The sequence below is a fragment of the Octodon degus genome, unplaced genomic scaffold (genome assembly GCF_000260255.1).
Source record: "Octodon degus isolate 3935 unplaced genomic scaffold, OctDeg1.0 scaffold00078, whole genome shotgun sequence".
NCBI classification, from domain to species: Eukaryota; Metazoa; Chordata; class Mammalia; order Rodentia; family Octodontidae; genus Octodon; species Octodon degus.
The window spans coordinates 5,273,882-5,286,694 of record NW_004524654.1 but is presented as its reverse complement, the minus strand read 5'-3'; the positions used below and the strand labels follow the sequence as shown (position 1 = coordinate 5,286,694).

Here is a 12,813-nt window from a genome sequence, read left to right as displayed (position 1 = left end):
CTCTGGCAAGATGTTCTGCTCCTGAATCAGCTGGGTGGGTCTTGCCTCTAGCCTCTTTGCAGGGAGTTCTGCTGAAGGGCTCTGTGCTGGGCCTGCATGCAGCCTGGGTCAAATGACGATCCCCGGGCCCTGGGTCATCTCACTTACTCGCCGGGCCTGCGCTCTGGGTCTGTCCAGGATCCAGAGGGCCCTGGTGGTCTCACTCACACGCTGGGCCTGCGCTCTGGGTCTGTTCAGGATCCCGCGGCCTCGGTAGTCTCACTAGCCGGGCCTGCGCTCTGGATCTGTTCAGGATCCCGTGGCGTGGGTCGTCTCACTCACTCACTGGGCCTGTGCTCTGGGTCTGTTCAGGATCCCGCGGCCCAGGTCATCTCACTCACTCGCCGGGCCTGTGCTCTGGGTCTATTCAGGATCTGGAGGGTCCTAGGTCCTCTCACTCACTCACCGGGCCTGCGCTCTGGGTCTGTTGGATCTTGCTTCTTGATCCATTCTGCCATTGTTTCTTTTGATTGGTGAATCGAGACCATTTACATTGATGGTTATAACTGACACGTATTGGCTTATCTTGGTCATATTATTTTCCTGCTATTGGTTCCCTACTTTCCCCGTTTCATTGCTTGCCCTGTTTGGTGGTTTCTTTTTGTTGTTCTTGAAATTGTACTCATTTTAATCTGTCTAGAATATCTTACAGTATCCTTTGTAGTGTGTTTGGTGCTCATAAATTTCTTCAGTTGTTGTTTGTCATGGAAATCTCTTATTTTTCCATTAATTTTGAAAGATAATTTGCAGGGCACATCAATTTGGGTTGGAAGTTGTTCTCTTTCAGGACTTGAAATATTTCATCAAGCTCTTTTGACTTGAGGATTTGTGTTGAGAAGTCTGCCATGAGTCTGATGGGCTTTCCTTTATAGGTGATCTTTTCTTTTTTTTTCTAACAGCTTTATGATTCTGTTCTTGTGCTAAATTTCTGGCAACTTGATTATTAGATGTCTAAGTGTAGACCTAGTTTGGTTATGGCTAACTGGAATACTATATGCCTCACTGAAGTGCATGTCAGATTCTTTTCCCATGCTTGGGAAATTTTCTGCTATGACTTCTACAATTCTCTTTTCTGCCATTTGTGTTGACTTCTATGTTTTCATTAACACCAATTATTTTATTTTTTTTTTTTTGGTGTGTCATCTTGCAGCTATTGAATTGTTACATCCTCATCTTTTGTTATTTTTAAAAGCTCTTTTCATGATCACTAGCCACAATCTTGTCTTCAAGGTCTAAAGTCTGTCTTCAGTTCTCTTCAACCAGTTCTAACAGCTTTAATGGAATTTTAATGTTCTGGATATCTGTTTGAATCCATTTAATGCATTCTATTTCTTTCCTGTATTGATTATTCACAGTTTCCATCTTCTTCCTATAATCATCTATTTTTTTAATCTACGTCTACTATAGATTTGCTGAGCAATTCCTTTATAAACAATGACTTTTTTTTTTAACCTAGTTGTTTTTTTGTTTGTATTTAGTACATGATCTACAGGGTCTCACTATACAGACTGGACTCACAGTGATCCTCCTGTTTTTCAGTCTCACAAGCACTGGGATTACAGGCGGGCGCCACCATGCACAGTCTCATTCGCTATCTCAGCATGCCCCAGGGACAGGGCCAGCACAGCAGGACAGGGATTGAATCCCCGGGCCATACACCTGCCTAAGCAGATGCTTTAATCTACTGAGCTATCAGACTGGCCCTTTTTTACCCCATTGTTTCTGATGTGATTTCATCTGTAGCCTCATGGATTGTTTTTCTTTACTTTGGTTGCTTGCATTTCATCAATTTCAGGTGTGTATTTTCCAATTTCTTATATATCAATGCTTCCTGGACTTGTTCTGGATGGGCTAGAGGTCTGAGATTGCATTTTGCTTCCTTGCCCAGTCATTTTCAATTTCAAATAATTTTTTATTTTCTGTGATAATCCTTGTGAGTTTTTGTAGTAGGTAACTATATCAGCAGTATCAAGGTCTCTGTAGGAAACGTCTATTCTTCAAGGATGTCTTCCATTTATAGGAAACTCTCTAGCAAAAAAATCTGTTCTTTAAGGATGTCACCTTTGTGTAGGAGACTCTTAGTTTGTATTATCCCAAAGAGTGGGATGTTGGTATCTGGCTTAGTCCCCAGTCCTTTGGTTTAGGGCTATAGTGAGGTTATTACCCCAGAGCTTCAAAGTATTGTTACCGAACAACTGATTAAAACATATATGACATCCTTGGTAAAGTAATACAAGTAGTAGAAAGAATAAGCAGTAAGTACAATTTAGAAATTGACAAACTGTGGAAACTACTGATTTTGTATTTAAATCATAGGAGCAGTTAGTCTACAGTTACACAACAAAACCAATCCCAAACTAGGAATTTTTATGCAAGGTATTCCCCTTGGTAGAGCAGTTTTACCCTGCAGTGGGGAAATTTAAGGAGGATAGTGTAGAAAGAAATTAGAAACAAGGCTGAAGGAAAAGGGATGATCACACAAGGTTTGGGAAACTAGTGAAGAGAGTACAGGAAAGAGAAAGTACAGGAATATTTGAGGGATTATCTGAATTTGGTCTCTGGGTTTGGAGGAATGGGATTAGTTTTCTGTGGCTGGAACTCTTCTCAAATGTTTAGAAAAGAGAGGAAAAAAAGAACAAGGAAAAGAAGAGGGAAAAACCTGAGGAAGAGGAAAAGAAAGTAAGATACAAACAAAACTAAAACAAGATAAAATTAATTTTTTTTAAAGGGGAGATGCCTCTACCCACCTGCTTTTTTTCCACGTCTTTGTCCCTCAGCACAATGCTGGTTCACCTAACTTACCACCTTTTTGGCTTGTGTTTTGGACTTTTCCATCTCAGTAAATCTTGCCTGTCCCTCATGTGTATCCTAGTCACAGTCTTACTGTGTGGCTGGCACTCCCCTAGCTGCTTGGTTTCACTGATGCAAGAAGATGGGGAGGGCAGTCTCCTGGATTCCTCTGGCAAGGCCGGTTGCTAAGTCCTGGATTCAGTGTTTCATGAGATATTTCCACACCTCTAGTTCTGCCTGTCCATGATGTGCACCTTATCCAGGGTCCTATTGTGTGACTTCTCTAGTCAAATGTACCATCCCGGGTCCATGGAGGAAAGGAGTCAAACTCAGACTCCTCTTCCCAGCTGAGGCATCTTGGGGTGATAGAGGAAGTGAAGGGAAAAACTCACTTCTCTCACCAGCTGCACCATCATGGGGCAACGATGTTATATTTTAAACAAAATTTTGCAAGAAAAAAACTAAACACTTGTCAAGTTTTAAATGGCTCAAAAGATAAACATCCAAGATAGCTCAGTGGTCTAAACACCTGGCTGGAAAGCTCAAAGACCAGAGCTCAATCTCTGGTACCATATGCTGTGCCGGGTCATGAATCCTGGGCACACCATGCCAGCACCAAAACCCAGCACTGGGGAGGCTGAGACAGGAGGATCACTATGAGTCAGAACCCTGTATCAGCCCTGTGCAGCAAAACCCTGTATCAAATACATAAATGTGTCCAAGTATGGAAGTATCTCTTAAATAAGGAGGAATTAGCTTATAATAAGCTACAGCACAACTAAACCATTAACTATATTGCTATTAGAAACAGCTACAGCTAGGTCTGGTGGTGCATTGCCATAATCTAGCTGCTTGGAAGGATGTTTCAGGGAGATGATAAGTTTAAGGTCCATCTTCTCTCAAAATTTAAAAAAAAATTTTTTGAGAGTTGGGGGTATAGCTCAATGGTATAGTGTCCCTAGGTCTAATTCCCATAACAAAAAAGGAAGATTACAGTTAACTGAAGACTAACTATAATGGAGAAAAAATAGGGGAAAGAGAAGGAGAAAGGGGTTTTTTTTGTTTGTTTGTTTGTATTTAGGACAGGGTGTACAGGGTGTACAGGGTCTCACTGCGTAGATTGGACTTGTAGTGATCCTCCTGCTTACAGCCTCCCAAGTGCTGCGATTACAGAGGCGCTCCACCACACCCCGTCTCAACCACCATCTCAGCACACCCCACAGGCAGGCTGGCACAGTAGGTCAGGGAATATAACTCCCGGCCCCTGTGTCTGCCTAAGCAGGCACTTTAATCCACTGAGCTATTTGGCCGGCCCTTTTTGATGTTTTTTGTTTTTTGTTTTTAAAGGGGAGACAAAAAGTACAAAGGAAAAATTCCCAAAATCCCAATGAACTATTTTTTTTTTAAACTATTTATTTATTTATGTGTGTGTGTGTGTTTGTGGCCAGCTCAGCCCACCAGAGGGCGCGGCTGGCTGGCATGTGGTGCTGGGGGATTGAACCGTGGTCCCTTTGCTTTGCTAAGCTTTTTCAAATAGGTGCTTTAGACCACTGAGCCATCTCACCAGCCCCCCAATGAACTATTGAAAGAGGAAGAAAAAAAGAATACATACACACACACACACACACACACACACACACACAGACCAGAGAAAGAGAAGAAATTTCTCTGTGAGCTTGTATGGTTTTCTTCTGTGATCTACAATTTTGGGGCAGTGGCCAACATATCCCTGTTCATACTAGTAGATAAAGAAAGCAGCAAGATACTAGATACGCACTGGATGCCAGTACTTGCAGGCAATAGGTATAGGGTGAAGCGTTTAATGCTGAGACATTCAATTCCAGAACAATTCAGGTGGAGCTTGGTCTTTAGCTATGAGGGCCAGGCCTGTATCTTCTAGCTCAAACTCCTCAGGAGGTCTCTTTCCCAGTGCTGAACACAAATGTCCCCTGTATTTGTCTCTTACACAGCCATTGTGGGAAAGTAATACTGTGAGCTCTAAAATGAAGTTACTTTGAAGCTGCTCTGAGTCCCTGGTTCAAACAAATTAACTCTTCCCTGGAATGGTTCTGAACAGGCACTCTTTCCAGAGATTCAGCAGGTGCTCAAAGTCACTCAATAGCTGTTGCCTCTCAAAGGACTACTGTATGGACAATATCCTATGTTGACCCTGTAGGTCACAGCAACTACCATCATGTTTCTCCCCGAGGCCCTTCTGTTTTCACTTTGTCCCTTTCCTATCAGCCAGGAGCCAGGGAGTAAGTATACACTGTTCCTTTTTCTTTATATTTTGTTCTGTTTCTAGTTTCTCTGTAGCTTTTAATTTTCCTGTTAGATCATTCCTGATTTGTTGAGGACCAGCTTGGCACAGTGTAGAGCAGGCAGTAACTAATATTAATAAATTGGCACAAAAAATAGAGAGTCCACATAACTTGTGGTGAGACCCATGGCTGACTTATAGACAGGACAATCTTTAAATCAACAGCCAGAGCTGAGACTAGTGAATTGTCTGTGAAGTCTTGGCATTTCAAAGCAAGACAAAATGGCGGTTGCAGACTTTGGCTCACCCAAATTTCTTCTAGCCAGGTATTCATCATTAACAGACAATCAGGATACTAGTTAATTATGATCTGTTCCTGTGTATTTGTTCAAAAATTCACTGTTTCTCATTCTTGAACCTTAATCACATCAGCAGTTTACCATCACCACTTCTTGCAAGCCACCACCACACTCCTCAGTCAAGTTGTATAACCAATAAAGGCCAAAGACACTGAGCCTCAGGGCCTTAGTTCCTCTTTAAGCTTTGACTATCTTGCTAGTTGGTGCCCTTGTAATAAATATATAGATAGATAGATAGATAGATAGATAGATATAGATATATAGATATATATATATAGTGTGTGTGTGTGTGTGTGTGTGTGTTTTATTCTGTTGTCATAACCCTGAGCAGGAAATTGGTGGTCCCCAGGCAAGGGCCAATACTGACTTTGGAGGATCTATTTTTTTATTCCCCAAGTTGTTATTTTCCAGTGTCTGCATTTGAAACTTGGGAAGACTGATTTGTTGTTCCTCATCATGCTGCCATGTTTTCCTCTGCCAAAGTATTATGTGGCACAATAATACCGTACACAGAAACTGGAATTCTTTAAAGCCTCAATAAGCAGCTGAGATTTAACATAGCTATTACCTACATATGTCCAATACTTTCCTCCCTTACCTCTACACTATAATAGCTATATTTACAGATAACACTGATAATACGAAAACCATTAAACATTCAACTGACAAATCCATGAGACTGCCTACTACAGGTAACAGTGAAAGTCTTTTTTTTTTTTTTTACCTATTTTCAATCCATACAAAATGTATTACTGGAGTGGTTAACATATACACACTTTTACTAATCATTTTATTTCTATTTATAATTAGTGATATTCTACTTTAAAATCCTAATTGGTCAGCTCTCTATCATACTATGTTCTCTAATGGGGCACTCTGCTTTTAACCTAAACCATTTAGGATTACTCTCCCAGAAAATTTTTATCCTGCCATCCATACTTTAACTCAAAAACCTCTGATGATTATTAACTCCAAAACAAGTCAAAACTTTATAACCTGGTACTCACGGCTTTCACAGTCTAATTAATCTTATTTTCCCTTGAACTTTTTTTTTTTTTCCTATTTCCTGGGAAGAGTTTCCATCCAAGACAAGATGGTCAAATTGTCCCTCTAATTTATTACATTATCCAGGCTGCCTTGTCTTTGTTAAGTCCATTTCCTTCCTAGAATATTCATATACCTTTCTAGCTATCAAATTCTCCTCCTTTAGTCATTTTAAGTTTTATTTCTAGGCTGTATACACTATGAAAACAAATATATACACATTTGAAAATATGAATACAAATAACCTCTAATTTTTTTTGAGGGGGGGGTGGAACTGGAGATTGAACTCAGGCCCTTGCGCTTGCCAGGCAAGCACTTATTCTACTGAGCCATCTCCCCAGCCCCGCTAAATTATTTTTAAGACTTAAAAAAATAAAAAACCAAACTCTTAAGGAGGAATTAGCTTATAATAAGCTACAGCACAACTAAATTAACTATATTGCTATTGAAAACAGGGCTAACAATGCTAGATTTTATGTTGTGTATTGATAAGTTTTATGCATGTTGAAATGTAGTTTAAAGATTAAAAAATTGTGCATTATTTAATAACATAAAATATTTAACATATACTGTTAAGTGGAAAGTTTTCAAAACAGTACATATAGTATAATCTTAACTTCATAACTTAAAAAAAGGCATACTTACTTGCAAAAACACTTCAAGGGTATATACAAGATAAATTTTTTTTTTTTTTTTTGGTTGTACCAGGGATCAAACTCAGGACCTTGCACTTGCCAGGGAAGCATTTATTCCACTGATCTATCTCCCCGGCCCCAGAACTTTTTATTTTTATTTGCCAATGCTTTTTTATTTTTCCAAGTATTCTATGAAAATGAAGTGCTTTCTTAATCAAGAATATATAGTATATTGTATACAGCAATTAACCACTAAGAAGAATATATGCAGTGTATTATTTGTTGAAATTGTACTTCCGATTTGATTTGAAACTGTCTCATTGCTATCTGTTTATCAATAAAACTTTGAAAAAAAAGAATATATAGTATAATAAGGATTATTATACTACGTAAATCAACTTCAGCCCTATACATACTTCCACAACTAATTTCTTTTGATCATATCCATGGAGCTAGACTTCTCTTATGCATGGAATTCTTATCTATATAGCAATCTATTAGCTTTTTTTCTATCAACTTTTAAGTCATATATTCTATCATCAAATATTTCCATATTTAAACAAAAATATTTAATCAAATACCACTTATAAATTATATAGATTACCACTGGTTGGAAGTTTTTTCTTTTTTTTTTTTTTTATGTATTTGGTACAGAGTCTCACTACACAGCTCAGACTCGTAGTGATCCTACTATTTTCAGACTCTCCAGTGCTGGGATTATAGGTGTGCACCACTGTGCCCAATCTTGTTGGCCAGCTTGGGATGTGGTGCCAGGGATCAAACTCCAGTCCCTATGCTTGCTTAAGCAGGTGTTTAGTCCATAGAGCTGTCTCCTGGCCCTCTAGAAATTTTTTTTCTAAGCAAATTTTATTGGTACATTTTAGATATACATAAGAATCACATTCATCATAGAGAATCTGTACCAGTATAAGACATATATTGATTTTTTTCCCATTCCCCTGCTCTCACTTCAAATCCTCCTCCTCTTTCCATTTACAAAAGCCTTGTTTCCATTTTCCTTTTCTCATTTTTTAAATTTTTTTTCCCTTTGTTCCTTTTCCCCTCTCCCTTTGAACATGTACAAAAGGTACTATGAAGGGCTGGGGAGATGGCTCAGTAGAATAAGCACTTCCCTGGCAAGTGCAAAGGCCTGAGTTCAATCCCCAGTTCTGCAAAAGGAAAAAAAAAAAGGTACAATGAAATAGGAAGAAAATGAAAATGATTAGAAAATTTAAAAGTGAGATAAACACTTAAACATAATCTTTATCTTACTAACAGCACAAAAAAATGTATTCTAATTCTTTATACTTAGAAGTTTTTGGTTCTCTCCACATACACATACACACACAAAAATACAAATGGATTTGACCTGGCGGTAAATTCTGCAATTGTAAAAATCTTTTAAAAATGTGTCTATTGGGTATTATGAAGACATTTGTGCATGCAATTCACAAAAGAAACTTCTATTAGCTAGCACCAACTTAAAAAAAAATTAGACCTAATGAATTCATTCATCTTGGGGAATTGATATATATACCTATCACAGCTTAATCATTTTTACTTCCCTTAGCCCTCCCCACCCTCCCATCTCCCTTTATTCCCAGACCGCCTCCTCATCTTTACAGTCTATCTCCCTGTTCTCTATCATCTATGTTTTGCTTTACTCTTTAAATAGTTTATACTCTAGGTTTCTCATATAAGAGAAAGTAGGCAATATTTAACTTGTCAAATTAATTAGGATTATGGTCTCAAGATGCATCCTTTTTTCTACAAATGACTCAAATTTATCTTTCTTTATGGTTAAGTAGTGTGTGTGTGTGTGTGTGTGTGTGTACAGTGCCAACTCAGATTCTGGAAAATGGACTGGGGAGATAGCTCAGTAGAATAAGCGCTTGCCTGGTGAGCACAAGGTCCTGAGTTCAATTCCCAGTACTGCGGGGTGTGTGTGGTGGGGGGAGATTCTGGAAAAGATGGCCACATTTGTGTTTATTCAGGAAGGATGGCCATAGCTCTGCTTGTCATCCAATGTAGAACTCCCAAACAAAACCAAATTTTGTCAAACATTTATAATTGTGAAACAAATTATTTGCAAACAAAAACATGCATGAACAGAGGTACCATTGTGTACGTAATACATACATCTAGGGGTTAGATTTTCTATTAAACCATAACATCATCTGCAAATAGGGATTGTTTGACGTCTTCCTTTCCTATATGTATCCTTTTTATCTCCATGACTGACTGCTCTGGCTAAAGTTTCAGTACTACTTTGAACAGGATACACACACACACAGAGTGTATCACATATAGGCCACTTCCAAGATTTAAATATTGTGAGTTGTTCTACTATACACACTGTATGCATATATCACTGTTTATATGATGTCTTTTTTCAGGAAGATACCTAGAAAAGATACAGCTCAGTTTAACAGAATTTCTACTTTTAGTTTTGTGAGGAATTGTCTTAGGACATCCACAATGGTCATACTAGTTTACATTCTCACCAACAATGTAGAAGGGTTTTTCTTCCCCTCTCCCTGAGCCTCACCAGCATTTGTTATTTTTTTAGTTCTTTGCATTCTTTCTGGAGTAAGATGAAATCTCAATGTTGCTTTGACTTGCATTTCTCTAAATGGCTAAAGATGATGAACATTTCTTCATGCATTTATTGCCCATTTGTACTTCTTTTGAGAAGTGTCTATCCATTTCAACTGCTTATTTTTCGATTGGGATTTTATTTGGGGGCTGCTCTAATTTGTTTTAGTTCTTTATTTTATATTCTAGATATTAGTCTTCCATTGGAAGAATAGCTAACAATGATTTTTCTCATTTCTGTAGGTTGTTCACACTGCTGGTTATTTCAAATATAAGTCTTAAGAAGACTTCATCATCTTCAGGAGCAAAATCAAGCAAATATGAAATATTTCCAAGTATCTATTTTTAATGCACACTCACCACAGCATGAGTATTTCTAGAAAATAAACTGTTTTCTAACTCCTTGTTTAAAAATGAAAAGAAATTGGGCACAGTGGCACGTATCTATAATCTCAGTTACTCAAGAGGATTGTATTAAGCAAGAAGTTTAGGGCCAGCCTAGGAAACGTAGCAAGACTCCCCCATATCTTTTAAAGACATAAATAAGCAACAGATTTAAAAAAAAAAAAACTGGAAGGAACAGAGTAAGTTATTTGTTTAACTGTTGACTTAAACATGGTCAGCCACATGCTACTATTGAGATCAGTAAATTTGGAAAAAAATTATTTTTGTTAAAAATAACCAATCACATAGCAAAATTAAGTTTAGCAATTCTTTTTTAAAACTTCTGACTAGGGCCAGGGAGACAGCTCAGTGGTTTAAGTACCTGCCTGGCAAGTGCAGGGTCCTGAGTTCAATCCCTGGTACCAAAAAAAAAAAACAACTTCTGACTATTAAAAGAGCTTACACTAGCAGTAGGGGAGAAATCTAGAACTATACTTTGGTTACTTCCATTATTAGTCATTAAACTAGAAAATTTATGAACAAGTTGCAACTTCATCCACAAGACTATGTATTATTATAAATCTCAAAATATCACTCTGGGAAGAGTATTAGTTTAAAGAGGGCTAAGTACAGACTGTAACATTTGTGGGAAAAAACTATATAAAGAAAAGTTTGTGGGTCTGGATGCAAAGCTCAGCAGTACAGTACATGCTTATAGCACATGTATAGAAGGCTCTGGGTTTCAACACTACCAAAACAAAAACAAAAAACAGAAATAAGTTTGTGATTCAAACAACAAGAAACTGGGACAGCCAGACAGCTCAGGGACTAAAACACCAGCTTACAAACAGGTTTGATCCTGTGTGCCCTGCATGTCCCGCCGGCCCTGCCCCTGGGGCACGCTGAGACCACGAATGAGACCAGATGTGGTGGCATGCCTGTAATCCCAGCACTTGGGAGGCTGAAATAGGAGGACCACTAGGAGTGTGATCTGTGTGGTGCAACCCTGTAGACCCTGTACTAAAAATACAAATAAATAAATAAAGTAAATATAAAAAATAAGAAACATACAAGATGATGAGAGAAAAAAAAAAGCAGGAGAGAAATATCAGAGCAGAATGTGAAGACAGAATAAGAAAAGAAAACCTTCAATTCTGGCAATTAGGAAATCACTGGTATTGTCAGAAAGTAATGTCAACTACAATAATAAGAAGCCAGATTGTATAGGCTGGAATGGAGTAACAGGTAAAGAATTAAAAATCAACATTCAGCAATTGTTGAGAGACCCAATGATAACATTATAACCATCTTTTTTTTTTTTCTTTTTTGCAGAACCAGGGATTGAACTCAGGCTCTTGTGCTTGCCAGGGAAGCGTTTATTCCACAGAGCCATCTCCCTGGCCCTTCAATGATAACATTATAAAAGAACAGAGGGCCGGAGAGATAGCTCAGCAGCATAAGCACCTGACTGGTAAGTGTGATCCCCAGTATACACGCGCATGCGCGCGCAATAAACATATGGTACAATCTCATTTTGACATAAAACTTTTTATAATAATATATATTGTGCAGACAATTACATAATAAAATGTTAACAGTGATTATACATGTTAGCAGTGGGTCAGATCTTTTCTGACCACTGTTTCCCTTCATTTCTCTTTTTCCCTTCATTTCCCCAATCCAATATATATTAGCCTCTCTCCCATTATTCTCTATCACCAGTATTATATTTTGTGATCTTTATAGTACTTTTTCAAAGTATAAGTAATTTTTTATTTACTTGTTTCCTTCCCCACACAATATATTACGTTTGTATTTGTTTCATTACCATTACCATTCACTACTATACCCAGCACAGAATCAATGCATTTAATAAACTCCACAAACATTTATTGAATGAACAAATGAACATTGTGGACAGACTAGCCACCAACAATGACTTAATATAAATTATATACATTCAAAATAATATAAAAAGCTAAGTTCAAAGTATATTTTGTTTGTATAACATTACTTGGCTTTCTAAAATTTGATTCTAGATATATCTACCTTTCTTGAAAAATAATGCACCACTCATAAAAACTGGCCATAAAGGGAGTTACATGTCTGACACTTATTAACTGTATGACCTCTGGTAACATTCTTACTTTCTTACTTCTCAGTTTCCTCATTTGTAAAATAGGATAGCAAAATTATCTTCCTAACAGGAATGATGTAAGATTTAAATTAAATAACTTATGTAAGCTTCTGGGATAATATTTGGCACATTAGACAGTAAACAATTGCAACCATTACTATTATAAACATCTTTTAAAATAACCAGTAAGCATTAAAATTTGAACTATGCCAGTCAAAGTTTTAAAATTACTTTAAATTTTAGGATGCTGGATCTAGTCTTCCGGTGTCCTTACTTAGTGTTAAGTCTGAAGATGGAGAGAAGGGAAGAGACAGGCAGTAAACCAAAATTCACAGAAAAGCAGCCAAATCATAGAATAAGCAGTCCTTGTCAACATCCCTATGGGCAGGTGTGGAGGGAGTATTGGAAAGTGATGATGAAGCTAGAAAACAGGATGGCAGGGGGGGGGAAGGAGGAGGAGGAGGAGAAAGAAGAAGAGGAGGAGAAGAAGAAGAGGAAGAAGAAGAAGAAGGAGGAGGAGGAGAAGGAGAGGAATGGGGTTGGGGAGGAGGAGGGGGAGGGGAGGGGAGA

At 38.0% G+C, this 12,813-nt stretch overlaps 1 protein-coding gene across 5 annotated transcripts in view; it reads right to left on the bottom strand.

Annotated features, from left to right (window-relative positions):
- Vps54 (VPS54, GARP complex subunit) overlaps positions 1-12,813 on the bottom strand; it is a 114,151-nt gene that overhangs the window by 87,941 nt on the left and 13,397 nt on the right. The window contains exon 1 of one of the 5 annotated variants that reach the window (XM_023720833.1): positions 3,055-3,157. The exons of the other annotated variants lie outside the window; for them this stretch is intronic. The gene's annotated coding sequence lies outside the window, so the exon portion shown is untranslated. Of the gene's footprint in view, positions 1-3,054; positions 3,158-12,813 lie in introns of those variants that run through there. 5 annotated transcript variants of the gene reach the window in all.